We start from the raw sequence: 20865 nt of genomic DNA on the forward strand, positions 1-20865 counted from the left end.
CAGATAATTGTGTGTGGTGTACAGAGATGAGGTAGTCATTAAAAAATCATGTAAAAGACTACTATTATTATTATTACACACAGAGTGAGTCCGTGCAACTTATGTGACTTGTTAAGCACATTTTCACTCCTGAACAATTTCAGATAAAAATAAATAAAAAAACATACACTATGACATTATTGGATATTGTGTGTAGGCCAGTGACAAACAAATCACAGTTGTATCCATTTTAAATTCAAGATGTAACACAACAATATGTGGAAAAAGTTTTAAGGGGTGTGAATACTTTCTGAAGGCACTGTATTTGGCTGAAACATTGTTTGGAGAAATTCAAGGTGTTACAATTGCCCCGTCTTTCCCCTCCAGCTCCATTCTCCTCCATAACTCATCCTTATGGCTCCAGACAATGCAATGGCCTTCCAGGGAAGCACGGTCACTGGGGCGGAGCAGGAACAAAGGAAATTCCCACCTAGACCAGCTGGGAAGTTCTCAGTAGAAGAATGAAAGAACAAAAAGGTGTTTTAAGGTTGTAAGCAGAATGAGGCGAATTGATTGAAGATTATACACATAATAGATCTAGAATGTAATGAGTGAGCTGGTCAGATTCAAACATGTAGTCCGAATCAACACACTGATATAGTCAAAGTTCACCCAATGTCATGGGACCTTTTGATATAAGCATGATCTTGTTTATACGCTTGCATATAGTAAAATACTTCATCATAATACAGTATGTTTACTGTTTGAGAACTTGGGGGTGCATCTGTGGGGGTGCATCTGTGGGGTGCATCTGTGGGGTGCATCTGTGGGGTGCATCTGTGGGGGTGCATCTGTGGGGGTGCATCTGTGGGGTGCATCTGTGGGGTGCATCTGTGGGGGTGCATCTGTGGGGTGCATCTGTGGGGGTGCATCTGTGGGGTGCATCTGTGGGGATGCATCTGTGGGGGTGCATCTGTGGGGGTGCATCTGTGGGGTGCATCTGTGGGGTGCATCTGTGGGGGTGCATCTGTGGGGGTGCATCTGTGGGGTGCATCTGTGGGGGTGCATCTGTGGGGTGCATCTGTGGGGTGCATCTGTGGGGTGCATCTGTGGGGGTGCATCTGTGGGGGTGCATCTGTGGGGTGCATCTGTGGGGTGCATCTGTGGGGTGCATCTGTGGGGGTGCATCTGTGGGGGTGCATCTGTGGGGGTGCATCTGTGGGGTGCATCTGTGGGGTGCATCTGTGGGGTGCATCTGTGGGGGTGCATCTGTGGGGTGCATCTGTGGGGTGCATCTGTGGGGGTGCATCTGTGGGGTGCATCTGTTGGGGTGCATCTGTGGGGTGCATCTGTGGGGGTGCATCTGTGGGGTGCATCTGTGGGGTGCATCTGTGGGGTGCATCTGTGGGGTGCATCTGTGGGGGTGCATCTGTGGGGTGCATCTGTGGGGTGCATCTGTGGGGTGCATCTGTGGGGTGCTGAGTTGTTAGAGTGTGTGTGAGAGTCGTGACAAATACCGAGAGCGACAACTGAGAGAGGAAGTGAGATGATTAAGGGAAATGAGTTTGTCAGAGCTTCATTTGGGTTTATTTATTTTCCTGAAGTGCCGGTGGGCATTGTGAGGCTCATTTAGCTGATGAATCACGCAACTGTTGTGGGGTCTACAGTAGTAGGCTACGCTAGGCTAGTGAGTGTATAGGAATATTCTCTTTCATTTTAACATGCTAGGCTAGGGTGAGAGAGAGTGGGGTTTTGCAGTGATTCAGCTTGCTAGGCTATGCTAAGATAAGAGTATACAGTGAAAGAGTGGGATTTTTGCTGTGTAGATTTAGACTGCTCCGCTAGTCTATTTGGTGAGAGACTGGGGATCTGCTATGTAGATTTAGCGTGCTAGGCTAAGCAATGTGGTGAGAGAGTAGGGATCTGCTATGTATATTTAGCGTGCTAGGCTAAGCAATGTGGTGAGAGAGTAGGGATCTGCTATGTAGATTTAGCTTGCTAGGTTGGTGTGTATCTATCAGGCTGCCAGCCAAGTGCTAGCTTGCACTATCCTGAGGGAGCTCATTAGCCAGCCTCATCCTCGGTGGTCCTCCTCTGATTGACTGGGAAAACAAAGAGAGAAACGAGAGCTTGTCATTCCTCCTCCCACAGATAATTCCTTTACTCATTTACCCTTTTCGCTCTCTCTCTCTCTCTATCTCTGTCACGACTCAGTCTGACTGTCTGAGTATGAAACGGAGGAGTAAAAAGCACTGGAAGTCTTCCGACTAGCTTGGAAAGACGGTACTGAGCAATATGAGGAGAATAAGAACAATCCACCATTTATTGTTGATGCTGTTTTGCAAAACAAACTTAAAAGCAGCATTTCCCAAGAAAGGATGGCTTTCACTTCAGCAGTGATGAATTCATGAACTTCTTACACGAAAAGATCACCATCATTACAAAGCAAATGATGGACTTGAATCTTGAATCTCCTTGAATCTGCTTATTTCTCCACAGCTCTGTCTGCACAGAACTGCCAGGGCCTACGATCAATGGAGACACTCAAGTTTCTTGACACGTTCATGAAAATAGTCTCTAAACCTTCAAATCAAATGTTATTGGTCACATACACGTGTTTAGCGAAATGCTACACCCGAAATAACAAGCTGCATACTGGACCCTATTCCAACTAAACTACTGAAATAGCTACTTCCTGTACTTGGCCCTCCTATGTTGAACATAATAAATGGCTCCCAATCATACAGATGTGTAACAAACTCACTGAAAGTGGCAGTAATTAAGCCTCTCTTGAAAAACCCAAACCTTGGCCTGGATTTATTTTATCGTCCAATATTGAATCTCTCATTCCTCTCAAATAAAACTGTGAAGGACCTCAGCGTTACTCTGGATCCTGATCTCTCTTTTGACGAACATAATAAAGAATTTTCAAGGACAGCTTTTATCCATCTTCGTAACATTGCAAAAAATCTAAACCTTTCTGTCCAAAAATGATGGAGAAAAATTAATCCATGCTTTTGTCACTTTTAGATTAGACGACTGCAATGCTCTACTTTCCGGCTACCCAGATAAAGCACTAAATAAACTTCAGTTAGTGCTAAACACGGCTGCTAGAATCTTGACTAGAACCAAAAAATGTTATCATATTTCTCCAGTGCTAGACTCTCTACACTGGCTTCCTGTTAAGGCAAGGGCTGATTTCAAGGTTTTACTGCTAACCTACAAAGAATTACATGGGCTTGCTCCTACCTATCTCTCTGATTTGGTCCTGCCGTACATACCTACACGTACGCTATGTTCACAAGACTCAGGCCTCCTAATTGTCCCTTGAATTTCTAAGCAGTTGGAGGCAGGGCTTTCTCTTACAGAGCTCCATTTTTATGATATGGTCTGCCTATCCTTGCGAGAGACGCAGACTCGGTCTCAACCTTTATGTCTTTAATGAAGCCTCATATCTTCAGTAGGTCCCATGATTGAGTGTAGTCTGGCCCAGGGGTAGGAATGTGAACGGCAAGGCACTGGAGTGACGAACCACCCTTGCTGTCTGTGCCTGGCTGGCTCCACTCTCTCCACCGGGATTCTCTGCCTCTGACCCTATTACAGGGGCTGAGTCACTGGCTTAATAGTGCTCTTCCATGCCGTCCCTAGGAGGGGTGAGTCACTTGAGTGGGTTGAGTCACAGACGTAATCTTCCTGTCCAGTTTTGCAACCCCTTTGGGCTCGTGCGGTGGAGGAGTTCTTCGCAGGCTATAAATCAGCCTTGTGGTGGTCTATTGATAACCCTATAGTGGTGTGGGGGCTGTGCTTTGGCAGAGTCTGTTATGTCCTGCCTGGTTGGTCTTGTCCAGGGGTATCGCCGGACTGGGCCACAATGTCCCCCGGCTCTCCCTGTCTCAGCCTCCAGTATCTATGCTGCAATAGTCTATGTGCCGGTGGTCAGTCTGTTACATGTGGTGTCTTATTTGTGTGTGTATTTATTATGGATCCGCATGCCGAGGCAGCAGCTACTCATCCTGGGATCCAGCAAAATTAAAGCAGTTTCTACAATTTTTTAAACATCACTATACATTCACAGATTTCCAAAGTCCCTACTCCACAACTACCACATATCTACAGTACTAAATCCATGTATAGTGCGTATGTTATTGTGTGTGTGTGTGTGTGTGTGTGTGTGTGTGTGTGTGTGTGTGTGTGTATACATGTGTCTGTGCCTATGTTTGTGTTGCTTCAGAGTCCCCGCTGTTCCATAAGGTTTTTTTTTTCATCAGATTTTTAAATGTAATTTTACTGCTTGCGTGAGTTACTTGATGTGGAATAGAGTTCCGTGTAATCATGGCTCTAGGTAGTACTGTGCGCCTTCCATAGTTTGTTCTGGACTTGGGGAGTGTGAAGAGACCTCTTGTGGCATGTCTTGTGGGGTATGCATGGGTGTCCAAGCTGTGAGCCAGTAGTTCAAACAGACATCTCGGTGATGAAGTCAATCTCTCCTCCACTTTTAGCCAAGAGAGATTGATGTGCATATTATTAATATTAGATCTCTGTGTACATTCTGAGTTTGCTAATCTTGTCAATGAAAAAAATCATTAATGTTGTTGACACCGGACGCGCTACCTTGTCCCGGACCCGCTGTTTTCAACTCTCTCTCTCTACCGCACCTGCTGTCTTGACCTCTGCGTGCTCGGCTATGAAAATCCAACTGACATTTACTCCTAATGTACTGACCTGTAGCACCTTCTACAACCACTGTGATTATTATTTGACCCTGCTGGTCATCTATGAACGTTTGAACATCTTTGAAGAACAATCTGCCCTTAATGGCCATGTATTCTCAATCTCCACCCGGCACAGCCAGAAGAGGACTGGCCACGCCTCAGAGCCTGGTTCCACTCCACCCGGCACAGCCAGAAGAGGACTGGCCTCAGAGCCTAGGTTGCTCTCCACCCAGCACAGCCAGAAGAGGACTGGCCACGCCTCAGAGCCTGGTTCCTCTCCACCCGGCACAGCCAGAAGAGGACTGGCCACGCCTCAGAGCCTAGGTTCCTCTCCACCCGGCACAGCCAGAAGAGGACTGGCCACGCCTCAGAGCCTAGGTTCCTCTCCACCCGGCACAGCCAGAAGAGGACTGGCCACGCCTCAGAGCCTAGGTTCCACTCCACCCGGCACAGCCAGAAGAGGACTGGCCACGCCTCAGAGCCTAGGTTCCACTCCACCCGGCACAGCCAGAAGAGGACTGGCCACGCCTCAGAGCCTAGGTTCCACTCCACCCGGCACAGCCAGAAGAGGACTGGCCTCAGAGTCTAGGTTCCACTCCACCCGGCACAGCCAGAAGAGGACTGGCCACGCCTCAGAGCCTGGTTCCTCTCCACCCGGCACAGCCAGAAGAGGACTGGCCACGCCTCAGAGCCTGGTTCCTCTCCACCCGGCACAGCCAGAAGAGGACTGGCCACGCCTCAGAGCCTGGTTCCTCTCCACCCGGCACAGCCAGAAGAGGACTGGCCACGCCTCAGAGCCTGGTTCCTCTCCACCCGGCACAGCCAGAAGAGGACTGGCCACGCCACAGAGCCTGGTTCCACTTTATGTTTCTTCCTAAATTCCTGCCATTCTAGGGAGTTTTTCCTAGCCTCAGTGCTTCTACATCTGCATCGCTTTCTGTTTGGGGTTTTAGGCTGGGTTTCTGTACAGCACTTTGTGACATCGGCTGATGTAAAAAAGGGCTTATAAATACATTTGATTGATTGATTGATCGAGTAAACAGAGCTATTCACTCACATCCAGCGATACCTCACAAACAACAATTTTTCCAAGGGGTTTGTGCTGTGTGTATGTCTATGTCATTGAATTGAATTGACCAGCTTTTCAAACTTATTAATGGGCTTTATGCAAACTCTCAAATTGGACTGAAAACAAAGTTATTTTCCTGAGCAGCCGTCACACTCTTCCTTTTAAATCTGCTTACTTTTACATGAATAGGAACTCAACAATAAAGGTGTTCTAGGCTTCTGGTCTCTCACTATTTCCATCTGACAGCAATCCAAAACTGTTACGTCAGAAGCCACACAAACACAAACGTGAACATCCCCTTCGAACATCGATCTGCTTTTTTTGCGATACTAGCAAACCTTAATTCGAAAATGATGCTGATGTCACAAAGGTGAGACTGAAGAGCCGGGTTATTAAGACTGGAGTGTCTTCCACGTACTTATTTTCCACCATCATTTGCAAATAAATTCATTAAAAATCCTACAATGTGTTTTTCTGGATTTTTTTTTCTCATTTTGTCTGTCATAGTTGAAGTGTAGCTATGATGAAAATTACAGGCCTCTCTCATCTTTTTAAGTGGGAGAACTTGCACAATTGGTGGCTGACTAAATACTTTTTTGCCCCACTGTACACCCTTCTGCTACAGTCTGCTGGGTTCGTTAGGACAGACTTAAACACACCTGCAGTTGGGTAGATGAAAAGGTTTTGATGACTGGTCAATCAACTATAGGCGCTTGGGAAAGTCTTTTTTTAAAAGACAGGAAATAAATTTGTGCATAAACAAAAACTACATAAAACACAGAGGAAAAAAATCCTTTGTGTGAATATATGGATGTGTGTGTAGATGCAAATACCTCAACGTCGGAGTTTCTGAGCAAATCTCTCAGAACTCTTCCGTTAGTTCTTGGAAAACCTGATCAAAGAACATACGGACCCACGGCACAGGTTTTGTAGCCTTGTAGTAAGGGAAAAGGCACTGCGTTCCTCTCATCACTTTTGATCATTAAATCGTATGATTTATCTACGAGTGCATCTATCTCAGATTATTCTATTCAAATATATTATTAATAAAAGGGTTCCTCGTTCGTGAATCACTTTCTAGTTGGTTGATGACTCAGATGTGGTGTCGGGGGAATGACTGTCTGTTCGACTGTAGACAGTTACTCAGGGTTCCATACAGATTGTAATGTCCCAGTTGTCATGGTCCCCAATGCAATGGTTAGCTTGTTTGCACCAAAATGTTTTCCTTCTTCATTGTCTATTCGTTTTGATGTTCCAATGCCCACAAAATGTATACACCTATAAACATGTAAATTTACAGTCCACTTGGTTCCAATACAGTTTGAAATAGTGTAACATTGTAAGTGTTGGATTTTGAACTGAAGCAGGGAGAATCACCACAGGGTTGTATAGTGGAAAATGAATATTCTGACAGAAACTGTTTCTGCCTCTCTAATGATGACAACAAAGCCTGAGCTTCAGGACCTGTGTGATGTTCAGTTAAAGAGAGAGAGATAAAGAGAGATATCTGCTTTGATGTAGAGACACATGAAAGAGTCTCCCCCTCCAGGGTGGGTGTCCCTGTGCCATACCTCAGGACAGCAATCAGTAGAAATAGACTCTCTCTCTCTCTCTCTCTCTCTCTCTCTCTCTCTCTCTCTCTCTCTCTCTCTCTCTCTCTCTCTCTCAACATGTCTACATTTCCAAAACAAGGGAAATAGATAATAAACAAAAGTGAAAAACAATACAAATGTTTATAGTAAACATTACACTCACAAAAGTTCCAAATGATTCAAGACATTTCAAATGTAATATTATGTGCAAATAGTTAAAGTACAAAAGGGAAATAAATATACATAAATATGGGTTGTATTTACTACGGTGTTTGTTCTTCACTGGTTGACCTTTTCTTGTGGCAACAGGTCACAAATCTTGTTGCTGTGATGGCACACTGGTATTTCACCCAATAGCTATGGGAGTTTATTCTATAATTCTTTGTGGATCTGTGTAATCTGAGGGAAATATGTATCTCTAATATGGTCATACATTTGATAGGAGTTTAAAAAGTGCAACTAAGTTTTCACCTCATTTTGTAGGAACCCCCTCTCTGGCGATATAGGTCGCTAGGCTGCTCATCATTACGCACACCTGTCACCATCATCACATGCACCAGCGCGTCATCGGACTCACCTGGACTCGTTGATTGCCTCCCCTATATCTGTAACTTCCTCAGTTTCATTCCCATCTCTGCATTGATGTTGATTTGTTTCTCTTATCCAGACACTGTTCTTGTTTAGTTTCATGTCTATTTATTATAAAATCATCACCCTGTACTTGCTTCCCGTCTCCCAGAGTCTGTGGGTACTGAACCGTTACAGAGTGTGCACATAGCCTGTCTTCTATTGAGAGCCATGTCTGCCTACGGCGGCCTTTCTCAATAGCAAGGCTATGCTCACTGAGTCTGTACATAGTCAAAGCTTTCCTTACGTTTGGGTCAGTCACAGTGGTCAGATAGTTTGCCACAGTGTACTCTCTGTTTAGGGCCAAATAGCATTCTAGTTTGTTCTGTTTTTTTTGTTAATTCTTTCAATGTGTCAAGTAATTATCTTTTTTGTTTTCTCATGATTTGGTTGGGTCTAATTGTGTTGCTGTCCTGGGGCTCTGCGAGTGCTGTTTGTGTTTGTGATGGCATAGAAGGCCTTTCTTGCCTTGTCTCTCAGATCGTTTACAGCTTTGTGGAAGTTACCTGTGGCGCTGATGATTAGGCCAAGGTATGTATAGTTTTTTGTGTGCTCTAGGGCAGCGGTGTATTTTTGGTCCTGGCGACTGGACCTTTTTTTGGAACACCATTATTTTGGTCTTACTGAGATTTACTGTCAGGGCCCAGGTCTGACAGAATCTGTGCAGAAGATCTAGGTGCTGCTGTAGGACCTACTTGGTTGGTGACAGAAGCACCAGATCATCAGCAAACAGTAGACATTTGACTTCGGATTCTAGTAGGGTGAGGCCGGGTGGTGCAGACTGTTCTAGTGCCCTCACCAAGTCATCAATATATTTGTTAAAGAGGGTGGGGCTCACACTGCATCCCTCTCTCCAACTCTGATAAGCCTGTGGATAGAAATGTGTGTTTTTGCCAGTTTTACACTTTTAAACTTGTTGTTTGTGTAAACTATAACATCCCATGTTTTCCCCCAACACCAATTTCCGTAAATGTACATAGCAGACCCTCATGCCAAATTGAGTAAAAAGCTTTTTTGGATTTCAACAAAGCATGAGAAGACTTTGCTTTCGTTTTGGTTTGTTTGTTTGTCAATGTTAGGGTGTGCAGGGTGAATACGTGGCAGGGTGAATACATGTTATTCATGATAATGCAGAGCATTTTCTAAGGTTGCTGTTGAAGCATATATATATTGGGCTCAAATTTGTCCCCACTTTTGTGGATTAGGGTGATCAGTCCTTGGATCCAAGTAGTGGGGAAGATGCCAGAGCTGAGGATTTCATTGAAGAGTTAAAGTATAGCAAATTGGAATATGTGGTCTGTTTATTTAATAATTTCATTGAGGATACCATCAACACCACAGGCTTTTTTGGGTTGGAGGGTTTGTATTTTGTCCTGTAATTCATTCAATGTAATTGGAGAATTCCAGTGGGTTCTGCTAGTCTTTAATTGTTCACTCTAAGATGTTTTGTTGATCATGTTGATCATGTATATGTTTTTGCTGTTTGTTCTTTGTTATATTTGTTACAATTATATTATATTGGTTAATGATAACTCTTCATGTTGTCGTTTCTTTAGTGTTTTCCAATTCTCCCAGAAGGGGTTAGATTCTATGGTTTCTTCAATTACATTGAGCTGATTTCTGACTTGCTGTTCCTCATTTTTCCGTAGTGTATTTCTGTATTGTTTTAGTGATTCACCGTAGTGAAGGTGTAGGCTCAGGTTTTCAGGGTCTCTATGTTTTTGGTTGGATAGGTTCCTCAATTCCTTTTTTAGGTTTTTGCATTCTTCATCAAACCATTTGTCATTGTTGTTCATTTTCTTAGGTTGTCTGGTTGAAATTGTTTGATTGGATAGAGAAGCTGAGAGGTCAAATTTCCTGTTTAGGTTTTCTACTGCTGATTTTACACCTTTACTCTTGCAGGCTAAATTTGGTAAAGTATGGCACTTGCAACACCACACTTGTGGGTTTGATTCACATGGTGGACCAGAATGTAATGTATGCACTCCCTTCTGTAAGTCTCTCTGGAAAAGAGTGACTGCTAAATGATTCAAATGTAAATGTAAAATGTGAAGGAAGTTGCCTAAAGGGGATTGAATTTGTTGTTGCATAATTGTTTTCTGGTAGGGTTCCACACTACTTTCCTTCCTTCTACAGCATTTCTTAACAGCATGCTATTTGTTCAGGCTTTGATGCCTCATGTTTGAGTATTGCTCTGTTCAAGTAGACTGTTATTTTGCTGTGGTCTGATAGGGGTGTCAGTGGGCTGACTGTGAACCCTCTGAGAGACTCTGGGTTGAAGTCAGTGATAAAGTAGTCTACAGTACTACTGCCAAGGGATGAGCTGTAGGTGTACCTACCGTAGGAATCCCCAAGAAGCCTACCACGTTTTTGTTTGTTATGTCATCATAGGGTGGCATATTGGGGAGGGAATGCTGACCTCCAGGTAGGTGTTTGTCCCACTGTTTGCTGAGGGTGTCAGGTTCTTGCATGTTGCCACAGACTGGTACATGTCCCTGGGTCTGGATATCTCCCAGTCTTGAATGGAGAAGGTGTCTTCATTAAAGTATGGGGATTCTAGTGGGGGAATATACTGTATGTAGCACACAAAATAACATTTTTCTCTGTTGAGATCATTTCCTTATTAATTTCTAGACAGATATAAAATGTTCCTGTTTTGAATAATTTAATAGAGTGGATTAGGTCTGCTCTATACCAAATTAGCATACCCCCTGAGTCTCTTCCCTGTTTCACACCTGGTGGTTTGGTTGATGGGACTATCAGCTCTCTGTAACCTGGAGGGCAACCAGTAGGTACATCTCCTCTATACCAGGTTTCTTGTAAGATGACAATGTCTGTATTTCTGATTGCTTTGGTGAAGTCTGAGTTCCTGCTCTTTAGACCAATGGCAGATGACCTTAGACCTTTTGTATTCCAGGATGAGATAGTAAAAGCTTTGTGTTCCATAGTGACCAGTGTTCATATTTGTGTTGACATTTGTGTTGTTATTTGTGTGGTTTAGGCCTGGACCATTAGGTGTATGCCTCTTGGGGCTGAGGTGGGTGTATTAGTGGGGGATCGGGTGGGTGTACTAGTGGGGGATTAGGCTCGGGTGTATTGGGGGCTCGGGTGAGTGGGGGGGCTCGGGTGGGTGTATTGGGGGCTCGGGTGGGTGTATTAGTGGGGGATCGGGTGGGTGTGTAGTGGGGGGATCGGGTGGGGGGGGGATCAGGCGGGTGTATTAGTGGGGGATCAGGTGGGTGTATTAGTGGGGGCTCAGGTGGGTGTGTTTGTGGGGGATCAGGTAGGTGTATTAGTGGGGGCTCAGGTGGGTATATTACTGGGGGCTCGGCCTGTTGCTCTGCTCATGTGTGTGGCTGTCATTTTGAGGTCCTTGCTGCAACTGTGAGGGGCATGGGGGGGGTGCAGAAGGGGCATGAGACTGATTTGGTGGGGCCTATATATGGAAATGCTTGCATTCACCCGCTGTATGGTGGCAGGGTGGAGATTGTACGTTGAGGAAAGTGGGAAAAACTTTTTCAATCACTCTCTTGCGTGCTGTGGCCACCCTTTAATGCTGGGCTCTCAGGTTGTTTGTGCCCGTGTGTATTATGATGTGACTGCGGGTCCCTAGGCGGTCCTCTGACAGCAGATCCAAGGCACGCCCGGTTTTCGGACAACACAGTTTAGCCACTTGGTGTTTTGTAAAACGTTTTTTCTCGTCAATGTAAAGTAAATGAGGAGGACTCCAGCTTGAGTGTGTCCTCAGTGGGTGATGGGGGTGTTGTCAGGAGAGCTATACGATGGGCTGACAGGGGGGGCTTGCCAGGAGGGGGAGTCTGCTGGGTTGGTGGATCCTGCCTTATCGGTCCTGCAGTGGTGTTAAGGCTGTGGTCGGGGTCTGAAGTGGGCTGTTCTTGCTCTCTCTCTCTCTCTCATCATCCTGTTTTGTTTTTACTCCTCTCCTGTCCTCCAGGGAGTGTGGTGAATATTTTTTAAATATTTTTTATTTTTTTATTTAACCTTTATTTAACCTGGTAGGCAAGTTGAGAACAAGCTCTCATTTACAATTGCAACCTGGCCAAGATAAAGCAAAGCTGTTCGACACATACAACGAGACAGAGTTACACATGGAGTAAAACAAACATACAGTCAATAATACAGTAGAAAAATAAGTCTATATACGATGTGAGCAAATGAGGTGAGATAAGGGAGGTTAAGGCAAAAAAAGGCCATGGTGGCGAAGTAAATACAATATAGCAAGTAAAACACTGGAATGGTAGATTTGCAGTGGAAGAAAGTGCAAAGTAGAGAGAGAAAAAATGGGGCGCAAAGGAGCAAAAATAATTAAATAAATACAGTAGGGGGAGAGGTAGTTGTTTGGGCTAAATTATAGATGGGCTATGAACAGGTGCAGTAATCTGTGAGCTGCACTGACAGCTGGTGCATAAAGCTAGTGAGGTAGATAAGTGTTTCCAGTTTCAGAGATTTTTGTAGTTCGTTCCAGTCATTGGCAGCAGAGAAAGGAAGAATTGGTTTTGGGGGTGACCAGAGAGATATACCTGCTGGAGCGCATGCTACAGGTGGGTGCTGCTATGGTGACCAGCGAGCTGAGATAAGAGGGGACTTTACCTAGCAGGGTCTTGTAGATTTTACAAGGGTATGTTTGGCAGCATGAGTGAAAGATGCTTTGTTGCGAAATAGGAAGCCAATTCTAGATTTCACTTTGGATTGGAGATGTTTGATATGAGTCTGGAAGGAGAGTTTACAGTCTAACCAGACACCTAGGTATTTGTAGTTGTCCACATATTCTAAGTCAGAACCGTCCAGAGTAGTGATGTTGGACGGGTGGGCAGGTGCAGGCAGCGATCGGTTGAAGAGCATGCATTTAGTTTTACTTGTATTTAAGAGCAATTGGAGGGCACAGAAGGAGAGTTGTATGGCATTGAAGCTCGTCTGGAGAGTTGTTAACACAGTGTCCAAAGAAGGGCCAGAAGTATACAGAATGGTGTAGTCTGCGTAGAGGTGGATCAGAGACTCACCAGCAGTAAGAGCAACATCATTGATGTATACAGAGAAGAGAGTCGGTCCAAGAATTGAACCCTGTGGCACCCCCATAGAGACTGCCAGAGGTCCGGACAACAGGCCCTCCGATTTGACACACTGAACTCTATCAGAGAAGTAGTTGCAGAACCAGGCGAAGCAATAATTTGAGTCACCAAGGCTATCGAGTCTGCCGATGAGGATGTGGTGATTGACAGAGTCGAAAGCCTTGGCCAGGTCAATGAATACGGCTGCACAGTATTGTTTCTTATCGATGGCGGTTAAGATATTGTTTAGGACCTTGAGCGTGGCTGAGGTGCACCCATGACCAGCTCTGAAACCAGATTGCATAGTGGAGAAGGTATGGTGGGATTCGAAATGGTCGATAATCTGTTTGTTGACTTGGCTTTCGAAGACGTTAGAAAGGCAGGGTAGGATAGATATAGGTCTGTAGCAGTTTGATTCTAGAGTGTCCCCCCCTTTGAAGAGGGGGATGACCCCAGCGGTTTTCCAATCTTTGGGAATCTCAGATGACACGAGAGGTTGAACAGGCTAGTAATAGGGGTTGCAACAATTTCGGCAGATAATTTTAGAAAGAAAGGGTCCAGATTGTCTAGTCCGGATGATTTGTAGGGGTCCAGATTTTGCAGCTCTTTCAGGACATCAGCTGACTGGATTTTGGAGAAGGAGAAATGGGGAAGGCTTTGGCGAGTTGCTGTGGGGGGTGCAGTGCTATTAACCGGGGTAGGGATAGCCAGGTAGAAAGCATGGCCAGCCGTAGAAAAATGCATGTTGAAATTCTCAATTATAATGAATTTATCGGTGGTGACAGTGTTTCCTATCCTCAGTGCAGTGGGCAGCTGATAGGTGTTCTTATTCTCCATGGACTTTAGTGACCCAGAACTTTTTTGAGTTTGTGTTGCAGTAAGCAAATTTCTGCTTGAAAAAGCTAGCCTTGGCTTTTCTAACTGCCTGTGTATATTGGTTTCTAGCTTCCCTGAAAAGTTGCACATCACGGGGGCTGTTCGATGCTAATGCAGAACGCCATAGGATGTTTTTGTGTTGGTTAAGGGCAGTCAGATCTGGAGAAAACCAAGGGCTATATCTGTTCCTGGTTCTAAATTTCTTGAATGGGGCATGCTTATTTAAGATGGTGAGGAAGGCATTTTAAAAATATAACCAGGCGTCCTCTACTGACGGGATGAGATCAATATCCTTCCAGGATACCCCGGCCAGGTCGAGTAGAAAGGCCTGCTTGCTGAAGTGTTTCAGGGAGCGTTTTACAGTGATGAATGGGGGTCATTTGACCGCTGACCCATTACGGATGCAGGCAATGAGGCAGTGATCACTGAGATCTTGGTTGAAAACAGCAGAGGTGTATTTAGAGGGCAAGTTGGTTAGGATAATATCTATGAGGGTGCCTGTGTTTACGGCTTTGGGGTGGTACCTGGTAGGTTCATTGATAATTTGTGTGAGATTGAGGGCATCAAGCTTAGATTATAGGATGGCTGGGGTGTTAAGCATGTTCCAGTTTAGGTCGCCTAGCAGCACCAGTTCTGAAGATAGATGGGGGGCAATCAGTTCACAAATGGTGTTCAGACCACAGCTGGGGGCAGAGGGCGGCAACGGTGAGAGACTTGTTTTTAGAGAGGTGGATTTTTAAAAGTAGAAGTTCAAATTGTACAAACCTGGATAGTAGGACAGAACTCTGCAGGCTATCTTTGCAGTAGATTGCAACACCGCCCCCTTTGGCAATTCTATCTTGTCTGAAAATGTTGTAGTTTGGGATGAAGATTTCAGAATCTTCCTAAGCCAGGATTCAGATACGGCTAGACCATCCGGGTTGGCAGAGTGTGCTAACGCAGTGAATAAAACAAATTTAGGGAGGAGGCTTCTAATGTTAACATTCATGAAACCAAGGCTATTACGGTTACAGAAGTCATCAAAAGAGAGTGCCATGGGGTATAGGTGTGGAGCAAGGCACTGCAGGGCCTGGATTCACCTCTACATCACCAGAGGAACAGAGGAGGAGTACGATACGGGTACAGCTAAAAGCTAAAAGCTATGAGAATTGGTTGTCTAGAACGTCTGGAACAGAGAGTAAAAGGAGGTTTCTGGGGGCGATAAAATAGCTTCAAGGTATAATGTACAGACAAATGTATGGTAGGATGTGAACACAGTGGAGGTAAACCTAGGTATTGAGTGATGATGAGAGAGATATTGTCTAGTGGAGGTAAAAATAAGCCTAAACACTAACCAGGCAATGGACAAGGCACATTGACATTAAGTGATGATGATCATAAGAGTGAGATGATTGTCTTCAGAAACATCAGTGACAAGCTAGCAGGATGGATGTCTGTTATTAGCCACCTTGTGCATTTCCGTCGGTATATTAGTGGGGTTCCGTGTGGTAGAGGGGATCAATCCAATTGGCAAAATAGATATAGTTATAGTGACCCAAGAAAAATTGTCCAATAGACCTATTCAGATTGCAGCCGATAAGACAGCTAACGATTAGCGGGCCGCAGATGGGCGTTCAGGTAACGTCGTGACGGAGGAGCCAGCTGGATAACTCCCTCGGGCAGATGTCGGTAGTCCAGTCGTGAAGGCTCGGTGGGGCTCCGCATCGGCAGTAAAACAGGTCCGGATAGGTGATTGTAGCGCAGGAGTGGCTGATGGAACTCTTCAGCTGGCTAGCTCCGGAATAATTTATGTCTGCTCCGGAATCGACGTAAGCCAAAAGTCACACGGATAGCAGATAGCTAGCTGCGATATCCGGTTGTAAATGTCCAGAGCTTTCGGTTGAAATCCGGGGATATGGAAAGAAAAATAGGGCCGGTACGTTCTGGTCTGAGTCGCGTTGTACAAAACTGGCGATAGCTTTTCGAGCTAAAGGATAGCTGATGACCACAAACCGTTGTTAGTTGAATACTAACGTTAGCCAGTAAACTGGCTAGCTTCTGGCTAGCTTCTGGCTAGCTTCTGGCTAGCTTCTGGCTAGCTTCTGGCTAGCTTCTGGCTAGCTTCTGGCTAGCTTCTGGCTAGCTTCTGGCTAGCTTCTGGCTAGCTTCTGGCTAGCTTCTGGCTAGCTTCTGGCTAGCTTCTATTGTGGATTTCAGATTTGAGGTTTTTATTTTTTTGATTTGGTGAGGCAGGTTGCAGGAGAGTCTTTTGAAGTTGATTTTTGGAAAATAAAATATATTAAAGAAATGCGAAGAAAGATGTAAATATATATATATATATATACACACACATGGGACACGACAAGACGAGGACAAAGTACGTCTGACTGCTATGCCATCTTGGAAAATGTTGTGTGTGCATATGTGTGCCTATGTGAATGGTTGCGTGTGTGTGTGTGATGATTGACGTACAGACTACACACTGAATGCCTACAAAATGTACAGTTATGGCTCAATGCTATATTGAACCATATGTCCTATGTATATAGTGTCATTAAACATTGGTCACCTCATATTCCAGCCTGGTCTCATAGACAAGATGTAACATAGTAAATATACATCTGGGACACTCAAATTACTATGATATGTTATGTTTTGTATGGCTACATAAGACAGATGTTTACTTAAGGCAGAAACTAAAGTAGGGTGTTGGGGTTATGAGTTTGAATTCATCATGGATAACAATATACTGCTTACTACTTTTTAGCTACTTTGCAACTTATTAGCATGTTAGCTAACCCTTACCCTAGCCCTAACTTTATCCCTTATAGCTAACCCTTACCCTAGCCCTAACTTTATCCCTTATAGCTAACCCTTACCCTAGCCCTAACTTTATCCCTTATAGCTAACCCTTACCCTAGCCCTAACCTTATCCCTTATAGCTAACCCTTACCCTAGCCCTAACATTATCCCTTACAGATAACCCTTACCCTAGCCCTAACCTTATCCCTTATAGCTAACCCTAGCCCTAACCTTATCCCTAGCTAACCCTAAGCCCTAACATTATCCCTTACAGATAACCCTTACCCTAGCCCTAACCTTATCCCTTATAGCCCCTAGCCCTAACCTTATCCTTTATAGCTAACACTTACCCTAGCCCTAACCTTATCCCTTATAGCTAACCCTTACCCTAGCCCTAACCTTATCCCTTATAGCTAACCCTTACCCTATCCCTAACCCTTATAGCTAACCCTTACCCTAGCCCTAACCTTATCCTTTATAGCTAACCCTTACCCTAGCCCCAACCTTATCCCTTATAGCTATCCTGTACCCTAGCCCTAACCTTATCCCTTATAGCTAACCCTTACCCTAGCCCTAACCTTATCGCTAACCCTTACCCTAGCCCTAACCTTATCCCTTACACTTAACCCTTACCTTAGCCCTAACCTTATCCCTTATAGCTAACCCTTACCCTAGCCCTAACCTTATCCCTTATAGCTAACCCTTACCCTAGCCCTAACCTTATCCCTTATAGCTAACCCTTACCCTAGCCCTAACCTTATCCCTTATAGATAACCCTTACCTTAACCCTTTTACTTTACTCATTAACTGTAACCCCCATTTAACCCCTGACCTTAACCCCTAACCTTAATCCATATCCTAACAAATTGTATATTTTGCAAATCAGTCACATTTTGCAACATAAAATAAGAATTGTAATTTGTAACATATCATATGAAATGGGACATGGACATCCACAAATTAATACATACCTTACCGAAACTTTGATTTAATTTGGAGCAGGTTGAAACATTTGGAAGCTCCTGGTGTGGCCGAGAGTCACAATCTAATGGAAAAACAGACATTGATGATCCTGTCATCCAAGCCCCAAAGCAACAGGAGGTACTCAAGGAATTAATAATTTGACTTTTCTAGTAAATACCCTCTGGGTATTTCTGCTACTGAGCGGTAGCCTATAGAGGCCTTTTGTGGACTGCTTTCGTGTTGTGAAAATACAGATGGGGAAATGAAGACAAAGAGGGATTTAACAGATCGAGAGAGAGAAACATGTTAGACACAGCAAGAGGGTGAGACAGGCACAACAGATCACCTCTCCCTGTCCCCATGATTGGTCGTGAGCTGAATCCTAATTATCCTCCTGACTGGTCTACACCATCTCATCGACAACAGAGTGGATCCATCTAGTTACTATGGCTACACAGGAACCATCACCACATAGGAACGAACACATCCCATTTTCACATCGACGGCGCTGTAGTGGAGCGGGTCCAGAGTTTCAAATTCCTTGGTGTCCACATCCCCAACAAACTATCATGGTACAAACACACCAAAACAGTCTTGAAGATAGAACAACGACACCTTTTCCCCCTCAGGAGACTGAAAAGATTTGGCATGGGTCCCCAGATCCTCAAAAAGTTCTACAGTTGCACCATCGAGAGCATCCTGGCTGGTTGCCTCACCGCCTGGTATGGCAACTGCTCGGCATCCGACCGTAAGGCGCTACAGAGGGTAGTGCATACGGCCCAGTACATCACTGGGGCCAAGCTTCGTGCCATCCAGGACCTAATTACTAGGCAGTGTCAAAGGAAGGCCCAAAATAATTGTCAAAGACTCCAGTCACCCAAGTCATAGACTGTTCTCTCTGCCACCACACGAAAAGCGGTTCCAGAGCACTAAATCTAGGTCCAAAAGACCCCTTAACAGTTTCTACCCCCAAGCCATAAGACTGCTGAACAATTAATCAAATGGCAACCCGGACTCTATTTACATTGACACCCCCTGTTTTTACACTGCTGCTACTCGCTGTTTATTATCTATGCAGTCACTTTACCCCTACCTACATTAAATATTACCTCGACTAACCTGTACCCCCGGGGGTGGCCAGTAACCTAGTGGTTAGAGCGTTGGACTAGTAACCAAAAGGTTGCAAGTTTCAAACCCCCGAGCTGACAAGTTACAAATCTGTCGTTCTGCCCCTGAACAGGCAGTTAACCCACTGTTCCTAGGCCGTCATTGAAAATAAGAATTTGACTGACTTGCCTAGTTAAGTAAAATAAACATTGACTCAGTACTGGTACCCAATTTATATAGCCTTATTTTTGTATTGTGTTAATTTTTATTTTAAAAATGACTTTAGTTTATTAAGTAAATATTTTCTTCAGTCTATTTCTTGAACATAATTGTTGGTTAAGGGTGCAGTCTCTCTCTCTCTCTCTCTCAACATATTTGTGAAATGAAAGCACTTTATGTTTCTAGTCCTCCCCCATTTGAAGAAGGCATAGGTACTGTTTTAGGACAAATTCACTTACAGGGTATTATTATTAAAGTAGTTGAAAGTTTAGTGTTTGGTCTCATATTCCTTGCACGCAATGACTACATCAAGCTTGTGACATTTGCAGTGTGTTTTGGTTGTGTTTTAGGTCATGGTGTGCTCCATAGTTACTGATTGGTGAGCCAATTTCTTTCCAAGTGAGTAGATAAGATGGATTAAGAAAAATCATGAGTGAATAATGATTCATTATGAGTAAGAAAGTGACTACAACAAAACATGCCTCCCTCCCACCATTACCAATAACAGGGGAGGTTAGCATTTGTTGGGGGAGGTAGGATCTTTGTGCCCCTGAAACCTTCTCAGTCATCATTATCCATAATCATGGTAGCATCTACATTAATGTAGAAGGGTTCAGAAACATCTTCAGGTTTGACTTACAATAAAATGTACTCTAAAATGGTAATAATATTAACTCTAATAGTTATAATTCACCATTCACTTCCTATTGGGAAAAACATAATCCAAAACACCAAAACCCACAAAAAATATCATAATCAAACCAAACAACAAGTTTGTGTGCTAGGAATATAGGGACCAAATATTAAACTTTGCACTACTTTAATACACTATAAGTGAATTTGTCCAAATACTTATGACTTCTTCAAATGGGGGGACTAGATGCATTAAGTGCTTTCTTTTCTAAAAGGTTAAATAAATATTTATGAAAATACACCTCATGTAAAAGCTGACATTTTATATTATTGCATAATATGAAACGTTCTATCTCAAATCTAAAACGATGGAACAGAGCCAAAATGACCATTTTAGCTTTGTTGTCCGAATATATACAGTATGGAGAAGAGTGTTGAAATATACACATTTCTTAGTTTACTAAAGATAAGAGATACCACTTTTATTTAACTAGGCAAGTCAGTTAAGGACAACTTCTTAATTTACAATGACGGCCTAGGGACCGTGGGTTAACTGCCTTGTTCAGGGGCAGAAAGACAGATTTGTACCTTGTCAGCTCGGGGATTTGATCTTGCAACCTTTCGGTTACTAGTCCAACGCTCTAAACACTAGGCTACGCTTTTAACACTGAGAGCTGTTAGGTCTACACTGTACAAGCTGTGGGGAGATATTATGGACTTCACTGTTCTACCTCTATCTTTCATCTCTCACACACACACACACACACACACCACACACACACATCTTTCTCTGTGTGACATGTGACAACACTTCACATCTGTCTCAAAGGCCCTTTCTACGCAGAGATGATTTGCACAGTGGCTGTCACACACCAGGATGTATGGATGGGGGACACTCCCAAAACACATGGGAAAATGTCACTGCTGCCACATTATCTGTCACACTACAATTACAAACATATGGCGAGGATATGAGGCGAGACTTTCACTGAAATAAGTCTCTGAAAATCTTGCTAAATTACATCAGGATGACAGAGTTGATTAATGTACAGTATTGTGTGACTGGGAAGTTTTTAACAATACGAGATCTGAGAGTAGAAACTCAAAAGTAGCATAACAGTGAAACACATGTTGTTGTTCCTGAATCACACTGAAATGGAATTGTTGCACAGAACCACCTGTAGGTAGACAAAGATCTATCCTCTCAACTAAAAGACTTACCAACTTTAGGGACCCTA

The sequence above is a fragment of the Oncorhynchus tshawytscha genome, linkage group LG15 (genome assembly GCF_018296145.1).
Source record: "Oncorhynchus tshawytscha isolate Ot180627B linkage group LG15, Otsh_v2.0, whole genome shotgun sequence".
Lineage (NCBI taxonomy): Eukaryota > Metazoa > Chordata > Actinopteri > Salmoniformes > Salmonidae > Oncorhynchus > Oncorhynchus tshawytscha.